Source organism: Cryptomeria japonica, chromosome 11 (genome assembly GCF_030272615.1).
Source record: "Cryptomeria japonica chromosome 11, Sugi_1.0, whole genome shotgun sequence".
NCBI classification, from domain to species: domain Eukaryota; kingdom Viridiplantae; phylum Streptophyta; class Pinopsida; order Cupressales; family Cupressaceae; genus Cryptomeria; species Cryptomeria japonica.
Window position 1 is genome coordinate 226,650,069 of NC_081415.1, and position 26,010 is coordinate 226,676,078.

The following is a 26,010-nucleotide window of genomic DNA, read 5'->3' on the forward strand; positions in this document are numbered from 1 at the left end:
ATGTGAGTGGGTCCATATGGATAAGCACTTAGAATTGGGTATTATTTGTAATTGGATATTTTTGAAATTCTTTTTTCTATATACACACACACATACCTGTCTATGTGTGTGTGTGTGTACATATATATGTATACATATAGTTATGATACAATGTATGTTAGATTGCAGTCCTAAGCCTTATTAAAAAAAATATAAAATTAAATTTATTGAAGCCATCATAGAAATCAAACATAAATTGTAGATGCAAGTGTGAAAAGACATATTGTTTCTCACGTATATTCAAATTTCAAAACCAACTTCCACAAACTAATTATGTATTCATTGTCTACATTTTAATGATTTAATAAGGGGGGATTTTCATGGTCATTTTCATTACAAATTCTTCTTTGTTTTCACTGAATATCCTCTGTAATTTTCAGAGCTTAGGAATGTAACTATGACATGAGGATATTGTCATGTTCTCATAAATCAATATGCATATGCATATGTATATATTTATATTTGAATATGCTTATGTATATATGTATATGCATATGCATATGCAAATGGATATAAATTCTCAACATAGATATGTATGAATTTTTGTAAGGATCCAATTGCATGCAATAGTGTAAGGATGATTTCATGTGAGAACATTACTACCTATAGTTATTATGGTGTTTTTTGTAGGCATGTGAAAGCCTTGAGAGCTGAACCAAGTAGATGATCGAGCCTTCCATATAATTGTTTTTATTAACACACTTAATTTTTATAGGATATTTTTTATGGAGACCATTAATTGTGAATCCAAGTTGATGTGTTACAAAAAAAGTCTAACATCAAAATTTTATCCATTGGTATGAAAATTGCTGAAATTATGATTAGATTCACTTGTTAGGGTTTGATTGACTCTTTCTAGATTAAAATTGGATGTAAATTATGTAGTTAGGGTAAAAAAATGAAAAATCGAAGTAACTTGTCAAAAATAGACTATTATGGATATCCCACAAAGCCACAAACTAAGAGGAAAAAGAAGATGTTTAAAACTTGTTCCCAAAAGTTCATCCTAACTTTTTGGTACTAAGTAGTATGAATTCACCTTAGTCCTCCAAATTTTTCTTCTATCAAAAGATGAACATGTTTTGTGTCATCAACTTTGTTGCAATCCTTGAGTACATCTCCTGAACCTATTTCCTACACATAGAAAGAGAGGGAAAGATGTTGTGGATAAGGGTTTTCCTTAGGTCAAACCCCAATTTGGGAATTAACCTTGAAATAGAAATTGAAATGGAAATTACTAAAAGATGCTTTCCTTTTGAGGGAAAGACTAGATCTAAAACAAAATGCTTTTAATTAACAATGTATACCTTGATGAAGTTTTGTTTGATCCCTATGCAATATTTTTAAGATGTCTTGTAGAATGTATTCAAAGAAGTTTGATCATGGATGCCATCCTGATTGCATAAACTTGAATTCACTTATTCTTCAATGCTTGCTGAGTGACTAATTTATTGCTCACTTGAATTTGATAGAATGAAATTGAGATCTTGATTGAGGTTAGGTTTTAAAGGAGAGGGGCAGACCTCCTTATATAGTTGACTTCCCAAAGATTAATTGAATTTATAGAGTAGGCCAACATAGGATCAAATTTCTCACTCATTTGATGTGATCATTATGAAGATCAAACAATGGGCCCTCATTGAGAGGACCAAGATGCTTAGTGCCCTGGTCCTTTCAACAAGGACTTGGGCTTGGAGGGAAGGCAAAGAAGGTGGTGAAAATGGAAATTTGGTGAGTGGTGTGACCAAAATACAAATAGGCATCAGGCAAGGAAATCCAAAGCACCAAGGTGAGGCCTAGGTGAGGACAAAATTGCAGGTGGATACAATTTATAATGCCACACTATGACTCTCTATGGGTTGATTCCATATTTTAAAATAATTTTTTATGATGTGGATCTAATTTAGGTGTAGTCTTGATCTATTGTATTGCAAACATCTATTACCCAATTTGTGTTATATTTAATGCACACTAATTATTAATAACTAGTTTTATTTAGAAATATCTTATTGAGATACCTTAATTTCTAGTACTTGGAAGCATATAGCCATGTGCCACTTGTGGGGCATTTCACAAATGCAGGCCATCGAAGGAAAAAAAAATGATGAATATCTTTGAATGAAGAACTTTCATTAAAGTTAAAAAGAAATGGTGCAGGAGCACCTAGGCCTCATTTTTCATCTACGTTTGATAGCAAGTTGGTTTTTATTAGTTTTAAATTAGAAATTTGTCTAAGATGTTTTTGAAGTTGACCTAGGTTGTTTGGATGAGTTTTGAACTCATTGTGTGGTCATGTTTCCTGTTTTCATCTTTTTGCTCAAAGTTGCTAGTTTGGAGTTGCCTGGCAAAATGTTGTCAAAAGTGAGTTTTTATTGTGTTTTTGTTGTGAAAAGTTCTTAGACATGTTTGGTGTTTGGTTTTTAGGTGTGAATAATGTTTTTAGTTGATTTGTAGTCTTTGAGATCAACCTTGCATCATCTAGGCACCAATAGTTGTCATTTTAGACATGAAAGTGTCAACTTTGTGTGCTCTCGGACATGTACCTGTCCATATAGGAGGATAACTGATGTGTGGAGGTATTTATTCTCTTGTTTGAACCATTGTAAGGGTTGATCATTTGAAGTTATGAAGCATTTTGCAAACTTGCACTAGTTTTTACCTTGTTTTCCCTATGTTTTGACTCCATTTGAGCAGTAGTCCGTACACTTGTTGTACGTGGCCGTAATGTTTTTGCAATTTTTAGTACTCTCATGTTTCCTAAATCTTTTCCCTTTGGTGGAATTTAATTTCATCAAGTTTTGAGTTTTGTGCAAAAATATTTGGTTTTGACAGTTTCACTACCTTGTCTAGGAAATTGGCAAGGATGCTTGACCAACTTGGCTTCTTGAGGCCCTAAATGCTCATGGCTTCTCAAGAACTAGTTGGTCAACTTTTAAGATATGTACATACTTTTTTTGATTTCGAAAGTGCAGGTGTAAGGAGTTTTGTGGCCATGAAGCCCTAGGCAAGTGTACCATTTGGCTAGGGTCTTTGAAGAAGTTTGATGCTTTGCTCTTCTATAGCAAATGCATTCATCAAATGGACAGACTTGTCTTGTTGTCCAAGATTATAGATGAAAGATAAGAGACTTTCTAAGCCAAGAGAAGGAAGGTTGCATTTTCAATTTGTGTAAATTGTAACAAAAATAGTGAGTCACTTATTTGGAGTTTGTATCCACTCACTTGCTTGCTCTCCACCATATATTGGTGTGTGTAAAGCCTAGTTTCTTCTCAATTTGTTTGTATACAAGGACAAGGAGTGGTGTTATATCCCACCCATGGGTTTTGTGTTTTCCAAGATCAAGCAATGATCTCTTTAGGCAAAGTTGAAACGCCCAGCAGGCTGTCACAGTCATTTATGATTGATTTTAGCATTTTAAATGAAGTTGTTATTGCATTCTTCCTCTTCCAAATAGTAGGTATGAAGGACTACAAACAACCAAGGATAGATTAGTGTTAGAAAGGCACCAATCAGACCTTTACAAAGGTGTTTTGATAGTGGTAAAGTGCAGGTCAAAGTGGAAAAACAGTGAAAGGAGAAAAGTGCAGTCATAAATGTCTTGATAGTGAACAAATCTTTGTTTGTAATTGCCTAATGGCTTTTGTGCAGGGCTAATGTGATATTTGTGTGTCTTTCATGATAGACATGTTCTCTTGTTTTGAAATGTAATTGGTTTTCATACCTAAGATGTGTTTGTAGACAACAAGAATGGAAAAGTTGTCATTGTTGCATACCTCTCATGAGCAAATTTTGGAAATCTTGTTCTCTGACCTTGAAAAGGTACAAAGTTGTCTTTTTGTGGCTTAAATAACATGTAAGAGGGTAGAACCAAGTTTGCATGGTTCATTTTGAAGGTCTTAAACTTGTTAGTCCATATTTGCCACCAAATCCCTTCCAAACCCTCCTTTTTGCACCCATTTTTGGGACAGTCATGGAGAAGGCTTAAGGGACCCTAAAACTCAGAAAATCTTCAAGAACTCCCACAAGGGTGTCCGAATATCAACTTATTTTTGTCTGGAAGTCCATCACTGGCGCAGGGTAAGCACAAAACCCCAAAAGGAGGGTTAATTCCTACCAGCCCGTTGTAGGCCTAAAACTTGGATTTTGTCAAATTGGGTATGACAAAGAAGGTTGTAAAGCAAAAAACCCAACAAATCAAGTTGAAATAAGTGAACCTTGTAGGAATCCATCACATTTGGTGAGTTTGACTCCATAAGTCAGTTTTGTAGCATTTGTGAAGGAATACTAAAACAATGGAGTTGAATCCCTTGAGCAACCAGGAAGTGTTTGACTTAGGGAGGTGGAACAAGGAGAGTTGATAGGTTTCCTACTAGCTTGTTGCACTCTGATTTTGGTGTGTACACCATGAAACAACAAGAACCTATCACTTAGTAACCATACAAGCCACTTAGGCAACCCACTTGCACCACCTACCTATCATAGTGGTATCAGAGGACAGTTACACTTGGGAAGAAGTAGCAATTTGGCAAGCATGGTGACAAATGTAGAAATAGCAAAGAAAGTGGAAGACCAAGAAGAAGAAAATAGGTTACTCAAAGTGAAGCTAGACCTCCTAGAGCAGAAGTTGGGTGAAGTAGAAGTGAAGGCAGATGAAGCCAGCAATAAGATAGAGGGAGCAGAAGCTAGTGGTAAGCTCTTAGCTATAGAGGATGAAACCCCAATACCAGACCCTGTGATAGAGAATGAACCCTTTTTGAAAGCCTTGAAGGCTACGAGTGGGAGAACACTAGAAGGAGTCCCACTATTCAGTGGTAAAATGGACCCAAAAGTGGTCATGGAGTGGATTGAGGGACTTGAGAACCATTTTGAATGTGATGGTGTGACAGAGGCCCAAAAGGTGAAGGTGGCTAAATCCAGGTTGAGAGGAGCTGCCTTAACATGGTGGAAGTTCATTCAAGATGAACATGAAAAAGAGGGCAAAAATCCCATAGCAACTTGGAAGGGAATGTTGTCCAAGATTAGAGAGACTTACATTCCAGAGGACTATGAAATACAGCTTCATAGGAAAAGGCAAAACCTTAGGCAAAAAGAGTTAGATGTCAATACCTACACCGAGGAGTTTCAGAAGCTATGCCTTAGGTCAAAAATCCAAGAGGATGAAAATGTCAAGGTTGCTAGGTATCTCACTGGCTTGAGATGGAACATATAGGAAGAGTTAAGTTTGTTGTGCCCTACAACAGTCTAGAAGTGCTATCAACTTGCACTCAAGGTAGAGGAAAGGAGTAGGAAGAAGCAAGAGCAGCATAACAAAGGTAGAGGAAGGGGCAGAGATGGTAGAGGCCATCGAGGTAGTTTTGGGGGAAGACACATAGATCAAAGGTCCCAAGGAGAATCTCAGCTTATAGAGAAAAGTGGGGATTCTCAGAGAAAGCCCAACTATAGGGGTAGGGGATCAAGCAACCCAGGAAGGGGTAGATCTAGTGGCCCAAGTAGAGGGACTTACTTCTCCACAATGAAATGCTATAACTATCAAAAATTGGGTCATCCTGCTTATAGGTGTCCAAAAAAGCCTAGTTCTTCCCATGGAGGTGAAAAGAGAGTGAACTATGTTCAGGAGGAAGGAAGTAGTACAAGAACTCCAGCAATGCACCTAGCACCCGAAGATTGTGAGAGTCTAATGATGAGGAGAGTATTGATGCAAGAACCTAACAAGAGTGAAGTGTCTCAGAGAAGAGCATTGTTCAGGATAAAGTGCAAAATCTTGGGCAAGGTATGTAAGGTGGTTATAGATTCAGGTTCCATAGATAACATTATCTCAGAGGAGGCAGTTAGCAAATTGAACCTACCTAGAATGAAGCACAGTGAATCCTACAAGGTAACCTAGTTAAATAAGGGGCAATATGTCCTAGTTAATGAACAAGCATGGGTAGACTTCAACATAGGTGAATACAAGGATAGGATACTATGTGACATCCTTCCTATGGATGCTTGCCATCTACTATTGGGTAGACCTTGGCAATTTGACAGAAGGGCACACCATGATGGTGAAAAAAACACATATTCCTTTCAAAAGAATGACATTGTCTACAAAATTCAGTCCCTTAGTGAAGAGACAGAGAACAGCAAACCACAGGCACCTAAAGTGTTATTAGTCAATGAAAAAGAGTTCATCCAAACCATGAAAGAGGGAGAAGGGATTGGTTATGCACTTGTAGTGAAACCTAAGGAGGAGAAGAAAGAAAAACAAGTTGAGATCCCATAAGAAGTGCAAAAAATTCTTGATAACTTTAAGAGCATCATCAGTGATGGACAACCAGCAACATTACCTCCTCCTAGAGCCATTAGTCATCAAATTGACTTTATACCAGGAGCTTCTTTGCCAAACAAAGTAGCTTATAAGATGACTCTTGAATAGAACAAAGAGGTAGCTAGACAAATTCAAGAGTTATTGGATCAGGGATTAGTAAGAAAGAGTATAAGTCCTTGTGCCGTACCCACTGTGTTAGCACCTAAGAAAGGGGGCACATGGAGACTATGCATAGACTCCAGAGCCATCAACAAAATCACAATAAGGTATAGATTCCCTATTCCCAGGATAGAAGATTTGATGGATTGTTTAGGGGGTGCAAGGTATTTCACAAAAATAGACTTTAAGAGTGGTTACCACCAGATAAGAATAAAAGAGGGTGATGAGTGGAAAATTGCTCTCAAAATAAATGAGGGTCTTTATGAATGGTTGGTTATGCCTTTTGGACTCTCTAATGCTCCCAGTACCTTTATGAGATTAATGAATGAAGTATTGCAGGATTTTCTCAGTAAGTTTGTGGTAGTCTACTTAGATGATGTTCTCATTTTTAGTAAGACTAAAGAGGAGCATTTGAAACACTTAGCTATTATTTTGCAAAGATTATCTGATGAGCAGTTAACCATAAATCTTGAGAAATGTGATTTTATGCAGCAAGAGCTAGTCTATCTTGGTTTTGTTGTGTCCAGTGGAGATATTAAGATGGATCAATCTAAATTTGTAGCCATAACAAGTTGGCCAACCCCACAATCAGCCAATGAAGTTAGGAGTTTTCATGGTCTAGCCCAGTTTTACAGAAAGTTTATTATAGGGTTTAGTGAAATTTGTGCACCCATGTTGGATACAATAAAGGGTGGTCATAAGGTCAAGTTTCAATGGATAGAAGCATCCAATAAGGGGTTTGAATTACTCAAAACTAGAGTTGCTACACAGCCAGTGTTAATCCTTCCTAGCTTTGATAAGCTCTTTACTATAGAATGTGATGCCAGTCATCTTGCAGTAGGTGCAGTCTTGAGTTAGGATAACAGACCTGTTGCTTTCTTTAGTGAAAAATTGAATGATGCAAAGAAAAAGTATTCATCTTATGATTTAGAGTTATATGCATTGGTGCAGGCACTCAGGAAGTGGAGGCATTATTTGCTTCCTAAAGAGTTTGTTGTATATATAGAAAACCAAGCAGTCAGTTTCTTGAATTCTCAGGATAAACTCAACCATAGGCATGTGAAATGGGTAGAATACCTACAAGCATATACCTTTACTCTTAAGCACAAGAAAGGCCAATGTAACAAAGTAGCTGATGCTTTAAGTAGGAGATTGTTGACTATTTAGGAGATCCAAGTTAAGAGTATTGGTATTGATTGCTTTCAAGATTTTTATCCTAATGATGATGATTTTGCTACTTCTTATAAAGTTTGTCTTGCTTTTGAGAATCACTTCCATAGTGAGTATGCTGACTATACATTGCAGAATGGTTTGTTATTAATGGGAGGACAATTATGTGTTCCTAAAGGTTCCATGAGAGAAAATCTCATCCAAGAGAAACACAATGGGTGTTTGAGTGGCCATTTTGGTCTCAATAAGACCTTAGAGTTCATTCAATGCTTCTATTACTGGCCTAAGATGCAGAGAGATGTCAGAAGGCCAAAGGTAATAGCACTAATGCTGGTTTATATTAGCCACTTCCCATTCCTTCTAGGCCATGGGAGTGCACCAGCATGGATTTTGTTGTAGGTTTACCAAAGACAAAAGTAGGGTATGACAGTATCTTTGTGTTTGTTGACAGATTTAGTAAAATGGCTCACTTTATACCTTGCAAAAATACTAATGATGCTAGTCATATTGCTTTCATTTTCTTTAAAGAAGTTGTCAGAATACATGGTTTGCCATCTAGCATTGTATCAGATAGAGATGTTAAGTTTTTGGGTCATTTTTAGAAGACTTTGTGGAAGAAATTGGGTACTAACTTGTCTTTTGGCTCAGCTTACCATCTACAGATAGATGGCCAAACAAAAGTGGTGAAAAGAACATTGGGTAATCTACTCAGATGTCTCACCAAGGAGTATGGACAAAGCTGGGATTAGCTCATCCGACAAGTAGAGTTTGCCTATAATGACAGTGTAAACAGATCCACTGGTAAGAGTTCGTTTCAGATTATCTATGGTATGCATCCAAGAGGTGTTTTTGAGTTACATGATGTGACTAACTTGCAACATGTTAGTGGGATAGCAGAGGATATGGCACAGTCTCTAAAAGAGATACATGAACAGGTTAAGCAGTCTTTGCAAGACACCAAAGCAAGAGTCAAGGCAAGGGTGGATGCTTCAAAGAGGGATGTCCAATTCTTAGTTGGAGATTTTGTGATGGTGCATCTAAACAATTCTAGATTGCAAAAGGGAGTTCCTCCCAAGTTACAGATGAGAGGAATTGGACCTTGCCAGATTTTGGCCAAGTATGGTCCAAATGCTTATAAGATTGATTTACTTGCTAATGTTTCCTTGTCTCCTATCTTTAATGTTGCAGATTTGGTACCTTTCAAGGGGTGGCCTCCAGAAGACACTTAGAGAGCTTCAGACATTTCACATTCCCTTTCTAATCTATCTCTCCCCTCTTCTACTTCTCCCATTCTTGAACAGGTACTTGATTCCAGAATCATCAAGAAGACTAGAAAGCATGACTACCTTAAACATTTGATCAAGTAGAAAGATCAACCAGCTTTTGAAGCCACTTGGATACCTAAAAGTGACTTCAACAAGACTAGTATTCCTCTGTCTTTTCTGCCCAAAGGAGTCACATGACTTCTTTGTCACCGGGGGAGTAAGGTGCAGGAGCACCTAGGCCTCATTTTTCATCCAGGTTTGATAGCAAGTTGGTTTTTATTAGTTTTAAATTGGAAAGTTGTCTAAGATTTTTTTGAAGTTGACCTAGGTTGTTTGGATGAGTTTTGAACTCATTGTGTGGTCATGTTTCCTGTTTTCATCTTTTTGCTCAAAGTTGCTAGTTTGGAGTTGCTTGGCAAAATGTTGTCAAAAGTGAGTTTTTATTGTATTTTTGTTGTGAAAAGTTCTTATAAATTTTTGGTGTTTGGTTTTTATGTGTGAATAATGTTTTTAGTTGATTTGTAGTTTTTGAGATCAACCTTGCATCATCTAGGCACCAATAGTTATCATTTTAGACATGAAAGTGTCAACTTTGTGTGCTCTTGGACATGTACCTATCTGTACAGGAGGATAACTGATGTGTGGAGGTATTTATTCTCTTGTTTGAACCATTGTAAGGGTTGATCATTCAAATTTATTAAGCATTTTGCAAACTTGCACTAGTTTTTACCTTGTTTTCCCTATGTTTTGACTCCATTTGAGCAGTAGTCCATACACCTGTTGTACGTGGCTGTATTGTTTTTGCATTTTTCAGTACACTCATGTTTCCTGAAGCTTTTCCCTTTGGTGGCATTTAATTTCATCAAGTTTTGATTTTTGTGCAAAAATATTTGGTTTTGACAGTTTCACTGCCTTGTCGAGGAAATTGGCAAGGATGATTGACCAACTTGGCTTCTTGAGGCCCTAAATGCTCATGGCTTCCCAAGAACTAGTTGGTCAACTTGTAAGATATGTATATACTTGTTTTGATTTGAAAAGTGCAAGTGTAAGGAGTTTTGTGGCTATGAAGCCCTAGGCAAGTGTACCATTTGGCTAGGGTCTTTGAAGAAGTTTGATGCTTTGCTCTTCTATAGCAAATGCATTCATTAGATGGACATACTTGTCTTGTTGTCCAAGATTGTAGATGAAAGCTAAGAGACTTTCTAAGCCAAGAGAAGGAAGGTTGCATTTTTAGTTTGTGTAAATTGTAACAAAAACAGTGAGTCACTATTTTGGAGTTTGTATCCACTCGCTTGCTCTCCACCATATATTGGTGTGTGTAAAGCCTAGTTTATTCTCAATTTGTTTGTAAACAAGGACAAGGAATGGTTTTAGATCTTTCCCATGTGTTTTTTGTTCGCCAAGATCAAGCAATGATCTCTTTAGGCAAAGTTGAAACGCCCAGCAGGTTGTCACAGTCATTTATGATTGATTTTAGCATTTTAAATGAAGTTGTTATTGCATTTTTCCTCTTCCAAATAGCAGGTATGAAGGACTAAAAACAACCAAGTATAGAGAAGTGTTAGAAAGGAACCAATCAGACCTTTGCAAAGGTGTTTTGACAGTGGTAAAGTGCAGGTCAAAGTGGAAAAACAGTGAAAGAAGAAAAGTGCAGTCATAAATGTCTTGATAGTGAACAAATCTTTGTTTGTAATTGCCTAATGGCTTTTGTGCAGGGCTAATGTGATATTTTTGTGTCTTTCATGATAGAAATGTTCTCTTGTTTTGAAATGTAATTGGTTTTCATACCTAAGATGTGTTTGTAGACAACAAGAATGGAAAAGTTGTCATTATTGCATACCTCTCATGAGCAAATTTTGGAAATCTTGTTCTCTAACCTTGGAAAGGTACAAAGTTGTCTTTTTGTGGCTTAACTAACATGTAACGGGGTAGAACCAAGTTTTCAGGGTTCATTTTGAAGGTCTTAAACTTGTTAGTCCATATTTGCCACCAAAACCCTTCCAAACCCTCCTTTTTGCACCCATTTTTGGGACAGTCATGGAGAAGGCTTAAGGGACCCTAAAACTTAGAAAATCTTCAAGAACTCCCAAAAGGGTGTCTGAATATCAACTTATTTTTGTCTGGAAGTCCATCATTGATGCAGGGTAAGCACAAAACCCCAAAAGGAGGGTTAATTCCTACCAGCCCATTGTAGGCCTAAAACTTGGATTTTGTCAAATCGGGTATGACAAAGAAGGTTGTAAAGCAAAAAACCCAACAAATCAAGTTGAAATAAGTGAACCTTGCATGAATCCAACACATTTGGTGAGTTTGACTCCATAAGTCGGTTTTGTAGCATTTGTGAAGGAATACTAAAACAATGGAGTTGAAGCCCTTGAGCAACCAAGAAGTGTTTGACTTAGGGAGGTTGAACAAGGAGAGTTGCTAGGTTTCCTACTAGCTTGTTGCACTTTGATTTTGGTGTCTACACCATGAAACAACATGAACCTATCACTTAGTAACCATACAAGCCACTTAGGCAACCTAGTTGCACCACCTCCCTATCAAGAAATTTTGTTGAAAATGAGGTTTGAATGAGGGTATTGAGGTAGCTTTAAATAAAGGTAATTTTTAGTGTTTAAATATAAAAAACTACATAGAACTAGGTGTTGGCCATTTGGTGGAATTGATTATGTGTTGCATTGATGTTTTGTCATTGATGTCAACACTAGTTGTTTGGATTCTTTATCGACACCCTTCTGGTCCCAGTAGGAAAAGTGGTTTCTATTTAACTTGGACCCAACATGATCCAGAAGGCTCTAGTATAATCTGGTGATTAAATTGGCTTGTTCATGATACTTATACTCATATTTGGTTAGTTGGTTTTGGTTTGGAGATTGGATGCTATCCTACTTGCTTAAGAGATTGGTTTTTGGTTCCGGCGAGGGTTTCACTAGTAGAGATTTTGATGGAGATCTTTGATGAATTGCATAAGTGGTGTTGGTGCATCTTCTGATAGAGTTTCAGGATGTTGTTGGCGATCATGATTTGAGACTTGGCGTTTGGAGATCATTGCTGAAACGTGTGGACCTATACTTGGTCGTGATTGATCTAGGTTATGGACCGACTTTAAGGTAACATGTGGATAGGGCCTATTGATGTATTTTCAGGATGTCTTATGTGTTGATATTACTTTTTTGGTCTAAGGCTGACATGGTTTGTAATTATGTAATCGGTTTATTATCTGGTGGTTGACCTGATTGTTATGGTTGAGGGTTTGTATATATAGATGTAAGATCTCATTGTAGATCATCATGGTTAATGTAAGAGGTCATGGTCAAGGAATATAATGTGCGAATAATGTAATGTCATTCAGGCAGAGGAGTTGGTCGATCATTAGAGATTGATTGGGTTTATGAAAGAGGATTTAGTCCTTTGGTATTGAGCTTAAGAGAAACTATACTCAGGCATAGGAGATGCTATCTTTTGCAGTTCAACAATTCTCTGGATTTTAGTCTGGATTTATATGTAGTTAGTGAGACTCCTTTTGTGATGAGTAGTGTGCTCTAGGTTGTTGGCCTTCCTGAAAGTGTAGGCCCCTTCATTGTAATTAACATACTTACTACAAAAGTATTATTTGACTATGGGTAGGCTTCCCATCATGGTTTTTCCCTTTACCGGGTTTTCCATGTACAAATCTTGGTGTTGTATGGATGGATTTTTTTCTGTGATTATTGTTTATGCTTAATTGGATTAACTACTATTTCGATATTATTGTTTTGGGTTCCAATACTAAAGTGTAATTGCTGAATGTTTCTGTAATCTATGACAATTGATTCACACCCCCCCTTCAGTTGTCTTCCGGTTATCTGAACTGTCTAACAATTGGTATCATAGATTTGGTCCTCTCTGCAGAAAGATTAATCACTTGAGGAAGATCCTATGGTGACTAACAGTTCAATTTCATCTAGTTCTTCTAGAGTTGTCTTTCGAAGGCATATTCTGAGGCTTGATAGAAAAAACTACACAGTATGAAAGATTCAGACAGAGACTCATCTGAGATGTCCTTGCAAGCAGATTTGGGAGATCACACAGAATGGTGTCACACCCTTTAATCTAGGATCTGGCAATCCTCCTCCAGCTAACCTGGACAAGGAGCTTGAGAATGATTGTAGAGAAAGAGAAGCCCTCTTGTGTGCACTTTATGATCTGCAAATAATGGGATTAACCGACAAATCATTTAGAAAGGCTATATGGGATAAGTTGGAGACTCTTAATGAAGGTCACCCTACAGTGAAGATTGTTAAACTTGATGGTTACCAGGTGAGATATGAAAACCTGAAAATAGAAGAAGATGAAAGGAACACTACATTCATGGAAAGAGTAAATGAGATTGTTATGGGAATTCAATGTTGTGGTGGAACTCTAAGTGAAGATGAAATTGTTTCTAAAGTCCTGAGAGCCCTACTACCGGCTTACAAAATACAGGCTATTGCTATTAATGAGTTGAGAATTGAGAACAATAGCTAATACATCTGTTAACAGAGATACTTTGGTTGGAAAACTATCTGCCTTTGAGCTTGAGGAATTTGGACCTTCTGGAGCTGTGAAGACTGAACCTTCTTTTCATGCATCTACATCTGCAACCAACAAGAAAGACTAGAAAGCCTTATATGCAAAGGAATTAGAAGATGATGAGTATGAGAAACTTGAAGCATGATTTTCTAGAAGAGTACCAAAAGGACCAGTAGGAAGTAAGTATGAAGGAAAAGCACCTTTTAAATATTTTGCATGCAATAAGACTGGTCATTTTGCATCTAGATGTCTTGAAAGGAATTCAAGATTTGAAGAAAGAGTTAAAAGATCATTTAAGCCTAACCCTGGATATCAAAACAAGTATAGATTCAAGAAAAACATAGATAAATCATGCTACATAGCGGATGAGGAAGACATTACTAATTCAAATGATGAATTGATAGAAGACTCTACTAGTGGATCCAGCAATAGAAAGGAATGGGTGTTCCTGGCTATCAAGGAAGATGATCTGGCACTAGAAGAGAATGTACCTAAGGAGGAGGCACTTGTTGCTAAAATTGAGGACAATGATGAATGGGAAATTGACAATGGTTGTTCACATCATATGACTAGAGATAAAGGGAAGTTTTTGTCTTTGCAAGAATTTGATGGTGGACTAGTTAGATTTGGATATGACAAGGCATGTATGATCAAGGGAAAAGGAACTATATCATTGGATGATAAGAACAATACTGACAATGTTTATTATGTTGAAGGTTTGAAGAATTATCTTTTGAGTGTAGGACAATTGGTAGATAAGGGATTTCAATTACAGTTTAAGGATGGAAAATGCAAAATCATTAACAGATCTAGCTTGGAGATTGCAACCGGTACACAGACAAAAGGTAATATATTTCATTTGAACTTTGGTGAGAAGACATGTTTGATTATACAGATTGATGAGAGTTGGCTATGGCATAAAAGACCATGTCATGTGAATTTTGATTGCATTGTGAAGATCAGTTCAACTAAGGTTGCTAGAGATATACCTAAGATTATGAAGCCCTATAATCCGGTATGTAAAGAATGTCAAATGGGTAAACAGGTTAGAACCTCTTTTAGGAGTATACAAGATAAATCAAATGATGTTCTTGATCTTATTCATATGGATTTGTGTGGCCCTGCTATAGTTAAAAGTTTTCATGGTGATACATATTTCATGCTAATCATTGATGATTATTCTAGAATGATGTGGGTTACTTTTTTGAGAGAGAAATTTGAAGCATTTGAAAAGTTTAAAATATTTAAGGCTAAAGTGGAAACTGAGATAGGATTGAAGATTAAATGTTTGAGATCAGATCATGGTGGAGAATTCACATCCAATGAGTTTAATAACTTTTGTGACAAGTATGGTATAAGAAGACAATCATCTGCTCCTCAGACACCTCAGCAGAATGGAGTTGTGGAAAGGAAGAACAAAACTATCTTAGATGATGCTAGAACAATAATGATGAAAGCTAATCTACCTCATATCTACAGGAGAGAAGTAGTGAGTACATTCAACAAAGTACATATCAAAGAAGAAACTGGTAAGACACCTTATGAATTATGGTTTGGCAATACACCTACAGTTAAGTATTTTAGACTTTTTTGTAGTAAATGTTATATTAGGAGAGATGATACTATTGGGAAACTTGATCCTAGAATTGATGAAGGCATATTTCTTGGTTATTCTAATGAAAGAAAAGCTTATAGATGTTATAACAAGGGATTGCAGAGAATTGTGGAGAGTGCTAATGTCAAAGTAGATGAGCTGAACAAAAGTCAAATCAGAGTTTATGAAAAGGAACCAGTAGTGGAAATGATTATATGTGAATTGGTAGCACCTTTACCAGAATAGAGAGTTGAACCAGTTACTCCAGCAACATCAAATAATTCTACAGTAACAGAAGAACAAGGAAGAGGAACAAAGAGTCAGAAGACTCCTAGGTATGTAAGACTGAATCATTCTAGAGATCAAATCATTGGGGATAAGAGCAATGGAGTGATGAGAAGAAGAAGACTGGCAACTAATGAGGTATGTTTAATCTCACTATTTGAACTAGTATCAGTAATTGAGGCATGTAAAGATGAACATTGGTTTAAATATATGGAAGAAGAATTAGATCAAATTGAGAAAAATAACTCATGGACTTTGGTTCCCCGACCTAAAAATAAAAGTGTTATTGAAAGTAAATAGGTTTTTAGGAATAAATTGAATGAGGATGGCCAAGTTATAAGGAATAAGGCTAGATTGGTTTGTAAAGGATATTCTCAGAAGGAAGGAATTGATTATGGAGAAACTTTTGCACATGTAGCTAGGATTGAAGCTGTAAGATTATTTCTTGCCTATGTTTCTTACAAAAACTACAAGGTTTATCAGATGGATGTTAAATGTGCATTTTTGAATGGGGATATTGATGAGGAAGTTTATATTGAGCAACCTAATGATTTTTCACTATCAGATGATACTGATATGGTTTTCAAGTTAAGGAAATATTTATATGGATTGAAACAAGCACCTAGAGCTTGGTATGCAAGGTTGGATAAATATCTTTTGAAGCTTGGTTTTACTAAAGGTAGTGTCGATAGTAATTTATATTATAAAATCACTGATGATGATATACTGACATTATTTTTGGAGGTGAAGATAAATTATAAATAAAAATTTCTAAGAATATAAAAAAATAATTTGAGATGTCTATGATTGGTGAGGTGAAATCTCTCTTAGGTTTGCAGATTACTCAGACTGACAAAGGCATTTTTATCTATCAAACTAAATATGCTAAGGAATTATTGAAGAAATTTGGTATGGGAGATTCTAAATCGATAAGTACTCCTATGGTTACAAGTGAGAAATTGACAAGAAAAGATGTTTATGCACCGGTAAATTCTAAAAGATATAAACCTATGATTGGAGGTCTTCTCTATTTGACTCAGACTAGGATTGACATTATGAATGTTGTTTTCATTATTTCAAGATTTTAGAGTGATCCTAGAGAAAATCATGAGATGGCGGTGAAAAGGATCTTTAGATATTTGCAAGGTACATCAAAATATGGCTTATGGTACCCTAAGGATGATAACTTTACTTTATGTACATATACAGATGTTGATTGGGATGGAGATGTTGATGACTGGAAAAGCACTTCCGGTGGAGCTTTCTTTCTTGGAAAGAAGTTGGTTTCATGGATCAACAAGAAATAGTCATGTACTTCTCTATCTACTGTTGAAGTTGAGTATGTTGTTGTTGCTACTAACTGTACACAAGTTTTATAGATGAAGCAAATGTTGAAGGATATAAAGGTGGATTGTGATGCACTGATAGTTATTCACTGTGATAACTATGCTGCTATTGATATATCAAATAATCTAGTATTTTATTCTAAGACAAAGCACATATCTGTCAAGTATAACTTTTTGAAGGAGAAGGTGGAAGCGAATGAAGTTAGACTAGTTTATGTGAACACTAAAGAGCAGATTGTAGATATTTTCACTAAACCTTTATCGAAGGAATCATTTGAGTACCTGAGAGACAACTTGGGAGTTTCTGCCCCTTCAGTAGAGACTTGATTGATGCGGTTTGGCATCAGTTCGACATGCATTATCTGAGATACTATTCATTTTGGCACTAATGTGGGATGCTACTGCTTAGGGGATTAGTCAGCTTTGAGATTCAGAGGCTTAAGCTTTTGCTTTGATATTTCTGTCAGATTTCTGGCATTGATGTTAGAGGGGAGAGATATTTATTTGAAAAAGTTAAAGAAAGAAAATGATAAATATCAAAGGGAGAGATATTTAGAGCTATATGCTAGTGATTTTTGGTTGTCTTCTACAGGGGGAGATTAGTTTGGCATTTCTTGGTACTTAGATGTTTTTCACATCTAGTGTTGCCATCAATGCCAAAGGGAGAGATTGTTGGCCATTTGGTGGAATTGATTATATGTTGGGTTGATGTTTTTTCATTGATGTCAATACTAGCTATTTGGATGCTTTACCGTCAACCATATGGTCCCAATAGAATAAGTGGTTTCTAGTTAACTTGGATCTGGCATGATCCGACAGGCTCTGATATAATCTGGTGATGAAATTGGCTTGTTCATGATACTTATACTCATATTTGGTTAGTTGGTTCTGGTCTAAAGATTGGATGCTATCCTTCTTGCTTAAGAGATTGGTTTTTGGTTTCGGTGAGGGTTTCACCAACAGAGCTTTTGATGGATATCTTTGATGAATTGCATAAGTGGTGTTGGTGTAGCTTCTTATGGAGTTTCAGGATGTTGTTGGTGATCATGATTCGAGACAGTATTTGGAGATCATTGCTGAAGCGTGTGGACCTATACTTGATTCTGATTGATCTAGGTTATGGATCGACTTTAATGTAACCTATGGATAGGACCTATTGATGTATTTTCAAGATGTCTTATGTGTTGATATTACTTGTTTGGTCTAAGGCTAACACATGTGGTTTATAATTATGTAATCGGTTTATTATCTGGTGGCCGACTTGATTGTTATGGTCGAGGGTTTGTATATATAGATGTAAGATCTCACTATAGATCATCATGGTTAATGTAAGAGGTCATGGTCAAGGAATATAATGTGCGAATAACGTAATATCATTCAGGAAGAGGAGTTGGTTGATCATTGGAGATCAAATTGGGTTTATGAAAGAGGATTTAGTCCTTCGGTATTGAGCTTAATCGAAATTGTACTCAGGCATAAGAGATGCTATCTTTTGTAGTTCAACACTTCTCCAGATTGTAGTCTAGATTTATATGTAGTTAGTGTAAAGTGAAAAATCGCAATCGAACCCTAGTTGCTCTCCCCTCTTCCAACTCTGAGGAGAGAGAAGGGAGGTTCGCTAGGATTCGATGGTTTTCACTTGAGGGAGAGACTTTACATTCAAAAGAGGGGTTGAAACCCACAAGATCCAATCACACACAATGCAAGATTGGATGCTAAATGAGTTTCAAGGGTTAAGAAAACAAGGCTACCCTCTTTTGTAAAGAATGTTGATGGAATGATTAAGCTAGGAATGCATAGAAAGTGACAAAGATTCGATTATAAACTGAGTTAGGGATATAGGATGAAGCTACGGAATTGGAATTAGCAGTAAAATATCGATACGGCGTTGTCCTGCAAATTTGAGTGAAAGTTGCCAGGACGATGGCACCCGACCGCCACGGTCCTCCGAAAAATCTGCGAAACAAAGGGGCATCTATTCGTCTCTGCACAAGGATTCCAGATCTTCAATTTCAGCCACGTACCTGCAACCTACACACAGAAAAGCAGAGACGATTGGGGGGTTAGGGATTAGGGGTTTGCCTTTAGGTCAAACCCTGGTTTTGGAATTAACTAAGAAATGAGCAAGTGTTGTAAATGTAAATGACTGTAATGTAAAACAAGTACTAATACCTTGTTCTAAGGATGTTTGTATCCTTATGTGCGAAGGTTTAGATGTTGTTGTTTGTATGTAGTATGTTGTATGTAGCATGTAGTAAGTGATCTCCTCTTCAATGGTTGAATCCTTGTCTTGAATGCAACACTTAGCCTTGAATGGAGACTTAGAAGGAATGCTTGAATGCTTGAATGCTTGAATCTTGCTTTCGCCTCTTTTCCATCTACCCAAATGAGAGAGGAAAATGTAGTTTATATACTTGCCGATTAGGGTTAAAAGATTGATTTTCCCGACCTTAGGCCGACCAGGAAAAGTTAATTTCCAAATTGCAAACAAAAAGACCCGAAGTCCCCTTAGGAGACCGGGCCCAAAATAGGCCCAGGGACCAGGGTGCTGGGCGCTGAGCGCCCTAGTCCTGAAGGACCAGGGTGCTGGGCGCTTTGGTCCCACCTCCCGGGACAGCAGGGTGCAAGGAGGTTCAGGCCAGGGTGCTTGAAAAATGCAGTTTTTGGTGTCGTAATCAGGTTTCGGGGTCTCCATTCAGGTTGCGTGTTGCGTCGCCATCGCGAAGACCGAAATGCAGTCAAAATTGCAAGTGTCGCAATTTTAGGACGCTACAGTTAGTGAGGCTGCTTTTGTGATGAGCAATGTGCTCTAGGTTGTTGGCCTTCCTGATAGTGCGGGCCCCTTCATTGTAATTCACATACTACAAAAGTATTATCAGACTGTGGGGTAGGTTTCCCATCAGGGTTTTTCCCTTTACTAGGTTTTCCATGTACAAATCTTGGTGTTGTCTAGAAGGATTTTATTATGTGATTATTATTTTTGCTTAATTGGATTAACTACTATTCCGATAATATTGTTTTGGGTTTTGGTATTAAAGTTTAATTGTTGAATGTTTTTGTAATCTGTGACAACTGATTCACCCCCCCTCTCAGTTGTCTTCCAGTTATCTAAAATGTCTAAAACTAGGTATTCGACTACATGTACCTTTGAATGGAGGAGCTTAATTCAATGACCCTTCATTATAAAGACCATTTTGAACCTCCTCATTTGGCTATTCCTTTTTTTGGTCACCTAGGTTTTCTCAAAAAATACCGAATCGGGTAAGTTTTGAGAATTTAGAAAAGTCACCATGACGCATAATTTTTCTTGATTGTATCTTTTATAGTTTTTTTTATATAAATATAATATACAATCATTTTTAATTTATTTAGTTTCTATTTTTTAATTAAACATAGGTTTTTACCAAGCATTCAAAGATACATGTTCTAAGCATGTAGAAAAATATAAAAAAAATATTGAAAAAAATGAATGCCCTTTATTATAATGGTGTGTCTATTTAAGAAACAATAATTAATTTGGTTATATACAAAAGTATTATTCTAGATAAAAAATTTGGTTATATGCAAAAGTATTATTCTAGATAAAAAAAATATAATACTCTCAATTATTACTAATCATAATTACCATTTTTAATAATAACTAGATTACACAACAAAAAATAATAAAAAAATTATACCCTATATATTAGTGTTGATTATATATATATTTCTGAAATTATGAACTACTCTTTATTTCTAAAAAGATTACATCTAATGGGAAAATGTCACTTATTAAAAAATTATAAAGAATAAGAAACAAGTTATTACCAAATCTTTACAATTGAGGCATATTATTATTATTATTATTTTAAAAGTAAGTAATATCTTTGATGTGGATAGCTCCCTATATTAATTATAAAAAGATATTGCAATCATAATCCAAATATCTAATAACAACACTCTACATTCACCAGGCTTATAAAATATACTTATAAAAACAGACCCCTTTGTTGACCCCTTTGCTGACTATTTTACATGAGCCTCAAAATGGTGGCAACCTGAGACCCAATCAAAGAAACTCACTCAACGCTACTCTCCGAGAACCAACTCTCCTCTCACCTCATCATCCACTTGAAGGGATCCATATCATCATTCTTCACCCCCACACGGAACACTTCCTAGGCATTCTACATAAAATCCTCCTTCTTGGCTTTGAGAGCCACTGTAGCAACCTGAGCTTCATCCTCTGAGTCTAAGCAATCAAATAGATATACTGTAGTGTTAAAATATGGTGCCAGAATGCTAGCCCATTCTTCTTCCACCTCCATGATCATGCTTCCCATGATGTCTGCATCCACATCCTTGACAAAGCCAACAATCTTTTCAATACAAGCCTCCTTGGATGGTAGAACATCTACTAGAAGGCAGTGTTGATCATTATTGAGGGAACCCTCCACTATTCTGCAAATTGCCTCTTGACCCTCTGTGTCGATATCGAACAATCTGTCGCATTGTACCTCCATCATCTCCTCTCTGCAGAGGCAACTAAGCTCGAATACATGCACCATTTTCCTTCACTATGTGCAAAAACAATAGCTTCCCATGTATTATATAAGTCCTTTATCCTTTGGAATCATATGCACTCGGATCTTGAGGTTTCATGATAGTCTCTCACTATCACTGCATTCATCATTATCTCAAGAACCAGAGAGATCCATCAACATGAGATCGAATTTACACCTGCCCCATCCTCCAACATCAAAGTTGATAAGAGATCTCATCTCTTATCCCAATGGTACCTTCCTATGGTTGGGATTACCCTATCCTCTTCCTTGGGATTATATCTCTGTCCATTTCCAGCAAGACACCCAGGTCCTTGATCACCAAATCTGCCACCGAAATGACCTTTGTTTGAGATTCGATTACCCCCTGATTAGCAAGTAGATCTGCCACTTGATTTCCCTCACGATATATATGTTTTACTTGATAGTCTTCCAATTTCTGGAGAAGCTAGTCAATTCTCGGAATCCATTCATTAAGCCTCCAATTGGTAAAACATTTGTTGGTTACACCATTTAGTATGATTTGAGAGTCCCTTCAATTACTACTTTTGGATGATTATTTGCAATGACCCACTTAAGCCCCTCCTCTAATGTAGTGATCTCCACCACATTGTTGGAAACAATTCCTAATGGCCCACAAATAGCCTCAAACAGACTACCATCCTCATTTCTAACCAAAATCCCAAATCCCAACAAACCTGGATTGCCACGACTAGCACCATTGAAGTTTAGCTTTTTCCAACTCGGAGGCGGCGGACACCATTTGACAATCTTCCTCCTAATCGATTTATCCTTCAACCTGTGGAGACTTGATTGATCAGGTTCCAAACCTATTCCATTTCCATATCCCACTTGGTGTATTTTCTATAGCTCTGGCCATGAATCTTGGCATTGACATTTTCTTCTATTGCCTCCTGGATTCTATTAATGAGAATTGAGGCCTCCATTTCTTCCTCCTTGAATATTCTCCTATTTTGTTCTTTCTAGATCAGCCAAGCGACTAAAGATGGACCTGTTATCCACAAGCTGCCCCACTTAGATTTTTTACCTGCCATAGGCCAAGCAAAAATGAATTCTCTAAAAGTGCCACTACAGACCATGTAATTATGCAACTTACTTAAAAACCAATCCCAACATTGGGTTGAATATTTGCATCCATTTAATATATGATCTACTATTTCTTCCTCTTCTTTGCAAAGATAGCATTTGCTAGGACCCGATATACCAATTGTTTTTAATCTGTCACTTGTCAGTATCCTTCCATGAAGTGCAATCCATAAAAAAGCACCTACTTTTGGGAGTACCCTTTTATCCCAACATAGGATTGCAGGCCAAATCCTATCTTTTTCTCTCCTTCTTTGAATTTTATAGCCCAAATTTACCATGTAGTTACCTGATTTAGCAGCATTCCATAAAAGTGTGTCTGTCTCATTTGAGATGTGAACCTTCCTATCCTTGAGAATCTCTTCCAGTTTTAAGATGTTACCCCTATTTTCTACTCCAACTGTTTTCCAAATGATCAGACCCTTCTGAGGATCAAAATGCCTGATGTAATCTGCCACGAATATTCCAACCTCTGCCTCAACTGGGTTGACCCAATCCTGATCTTCCATCAAATCAGCCAGTGTATCCTCCCCACACCAGGAGTCTCTCCAGAACTTGGCCTTTTTCCCATCGCCAATCTCCCATGTAAGGTGATCTGTGATAATTTTCCTACTCTCCCAAATAAATCTCCAAATTGGAGAACCCCCTGCAGTGTTTTCCATAGTGAGTATTCTTTCGGGCTCATTTACATCCAAATACTTGTTTGTCATCAGTCTGCACCATACCTTATGGGGATATTTATACATTTTCCAAGCTAATTTAGCACCAAGTGCCAAATTCTGGAGATTCATTTTTCTCAGACCTACTCCCCCATCTTCCTTTAACAAACATGTCGTGTCCCAATTGATTAAGGGAAATTTTTTTTCTTCTTTATGCCATTCCCAAATGATTTTTTTTAGCATCCCATTTATAGCAGATGTCACCCTACTGGACAATCGGTAACAAGACATAAAATAAGTAGGGACAGCTGAAAGTACCGACCTAATTATTTGTATTCTCCCGCCTTGAGACAACCATTTATTTTTCCAAGAGGTAGTTTTTGTATGGCACTTGTTTATCACCTCTTCCCATATTTTAGTGTCCACTCGCCCTGCAAATAGTGGCACTCCTAAATATTTGATGGGGAAACATCCTTGACCAAAATCCAATATACTCTTGATCTTCAATTGTGACCTTTTGTTTGTATTTAAAAAATATATCATTGATTTTTGCTTATTCATAATCTGACCAGAGCACTCCTCATATTCATCTAGCACCTTTTTTATTAACAGAGCTTCTCTTTCTGAAGCTTCTCCAAATAGTATTGTGTCATCCACAAACTATGAATGTGACACTGGTTCTATGCACCCCTTGATAGAAATGCCTTTCCATGCTCCCTGACCCACATTATATTTGATCTTCCTTCCAAGCACTTCTGCCATCAATACAAACAAAAATGGTGATAGGGGATCTCCTTGTCTTAACCCATTAGTTGCCAAGAAAAACCGCTTACAGATCCGTTGACAATCACAGAATAATTCACAGAGGTTACACAATGTTTTATACAATCCAGCCATTTTTGCTTAAAACCAAATTTTTTAAGAACCTCAAAAAGAAAACTCCAGGAAATGCGATCATATGCTTTGCTCACATCAAGCTTACTAATCACACCTTTAGCTTTGGAATTATGTATTGAGTGGACAGCCTTTTCTGCCATAATGATACTATCTGTTATCTCTCGCCCATGGGTGAAGCCATGCTATTCCAGAGATATGATCTTCATCAGTATTGGTTTTTAGTCTATTAACCATCATCTTGGAAATGATTTTATATATAGAGTTGCATAAAGATATTGGCTTGTAATCTGTTATTGAAGTGCAATCCTATTTCTTTGGAATGAGGGAAATGTTTGTATGTGTTGGTGTAAATAATTATTCATCATGGATATTATTACACTTACTTAAGTTTACTTAGGATAATGCATTTCATAGTAGTTTGGGTATGAGACACTTGGGTGTTTGTGCCACATTGGGATAGTGTGTGTAGGAGAAATTCCACCTTTTATGGTGTTGATCTTGTTGTTACACTCCACATTCAGTGGGTGATCCACCTCATGTGGACTATTATATTATTTCTCCTACCTACCCACACCTATTTCCTACCTACCCTTGTTTCTTATTGAGCCACATGTCATATCTGTGTGCTCATACATATCCCTAGCCTTGCCTATATAAGCAGGCTCATCTACATTGTATGTAACTATTGAACAACTATTGAATCCAGTTGATTATTGTTGATCATTTTCTATTGATGAGAATATAGTTTATTCTTGTCTCATATTATGTCTCTATTTTGTACATTTCATTGACCTCTTGATCTTGGCAAAATCCAACAGTATGACATATTTCTTTTACAAATCTTCCTTGTTTTCTAAAATCCTCCACCACTTTGAAGATGTCATCACCCATAAAGCTCCAACATTTTTGGTAACATTCCATTATTATACCATCCGGACCAGGGGCTTTGTTTGGATGCATATCAAACACTTCTTTTCTCATTCCCTCTCTAGTAAAGGGGCTCACTAGATATTTGTTGTCCTCATCAGAAATATTTTGTTGGATAATGTCCATCATTTGAGCCGAAAGTGTGTTTGTCGCACCAATGTCATTACCCAGTAATATTTTGAAGTTATTAACTGTTATCTCTTCTATGGCCTCAAAAGAGGAGATAAGATTGCCATTATGGTCCATGACAAAATCTATTCTGTTTCTATCATGCTTTATTTTGACCGATGCATGGAAGAATTTTGTATTAGCATCTCCTTCTTTGATCCAGAGCTCTCTGGATTTGTCTTTCCAAAAAAATTCTTCTCTTAGTAAAACCTTTGCCAGCTCCTCCTTTAGCAATTTTTCTGTTAGAAAAGAAACATTGGTCATTCCCCTCAAAATAGTATCTGAATTTATTTGTGAAAGTGCTTCTTCTATTTGAATTTTCTCTTCGAATATGTTTTTGAAGCATTCTCTGTTCCACCTTTTGATTTTTTCCTTCATAAACTTCATTCATTTTGTGAAACAGAAACTAGGGGTTCCCTTGAAAAAATTACTTTCTTTCCACCACCATTCAAGTTTAGTCAGGAAATCCCCATCTCTCCACCACATACTTAAAAATTTGAAGCTACTCTTCCCCTTGTGTAGGCCTTCACTCAACTTTAGTTCCACAGGGAAATGGTTGGACAAAGATACAGGGAGAATAGATGCTTCCACTTGGAAAGAAGACCACATCCAATAATCACCAATAAAGTGCCTATCCAGTCTTTTTGAAATATTGGCGAAGTTCATTCTTCTATTGGTCCATGTGTATCGACCATTTTTGGGCTTGACATCCACTAACTGATTTCATTCTACAAATTCTCTGAAGTCATCCATCACCTTATTTGTCATATGCAGACCCCCCTTTTTCTCATCCAAGTCCAATAATGCATTAAAATCCCTGGCCACAACCACCCTATCACTAAGTAAATCCTTAATTTTGATAATCAAAGTGTTCCATACCTTTGTCTTATCTGCAGCTTTGGATGACCCATGTACATTGATTAATGGACACTCAAAATTCTCCCTAATGTTGTAAAATTTGCAAATCATCCAATTCTCTCCTTTTTCAGAGAGAT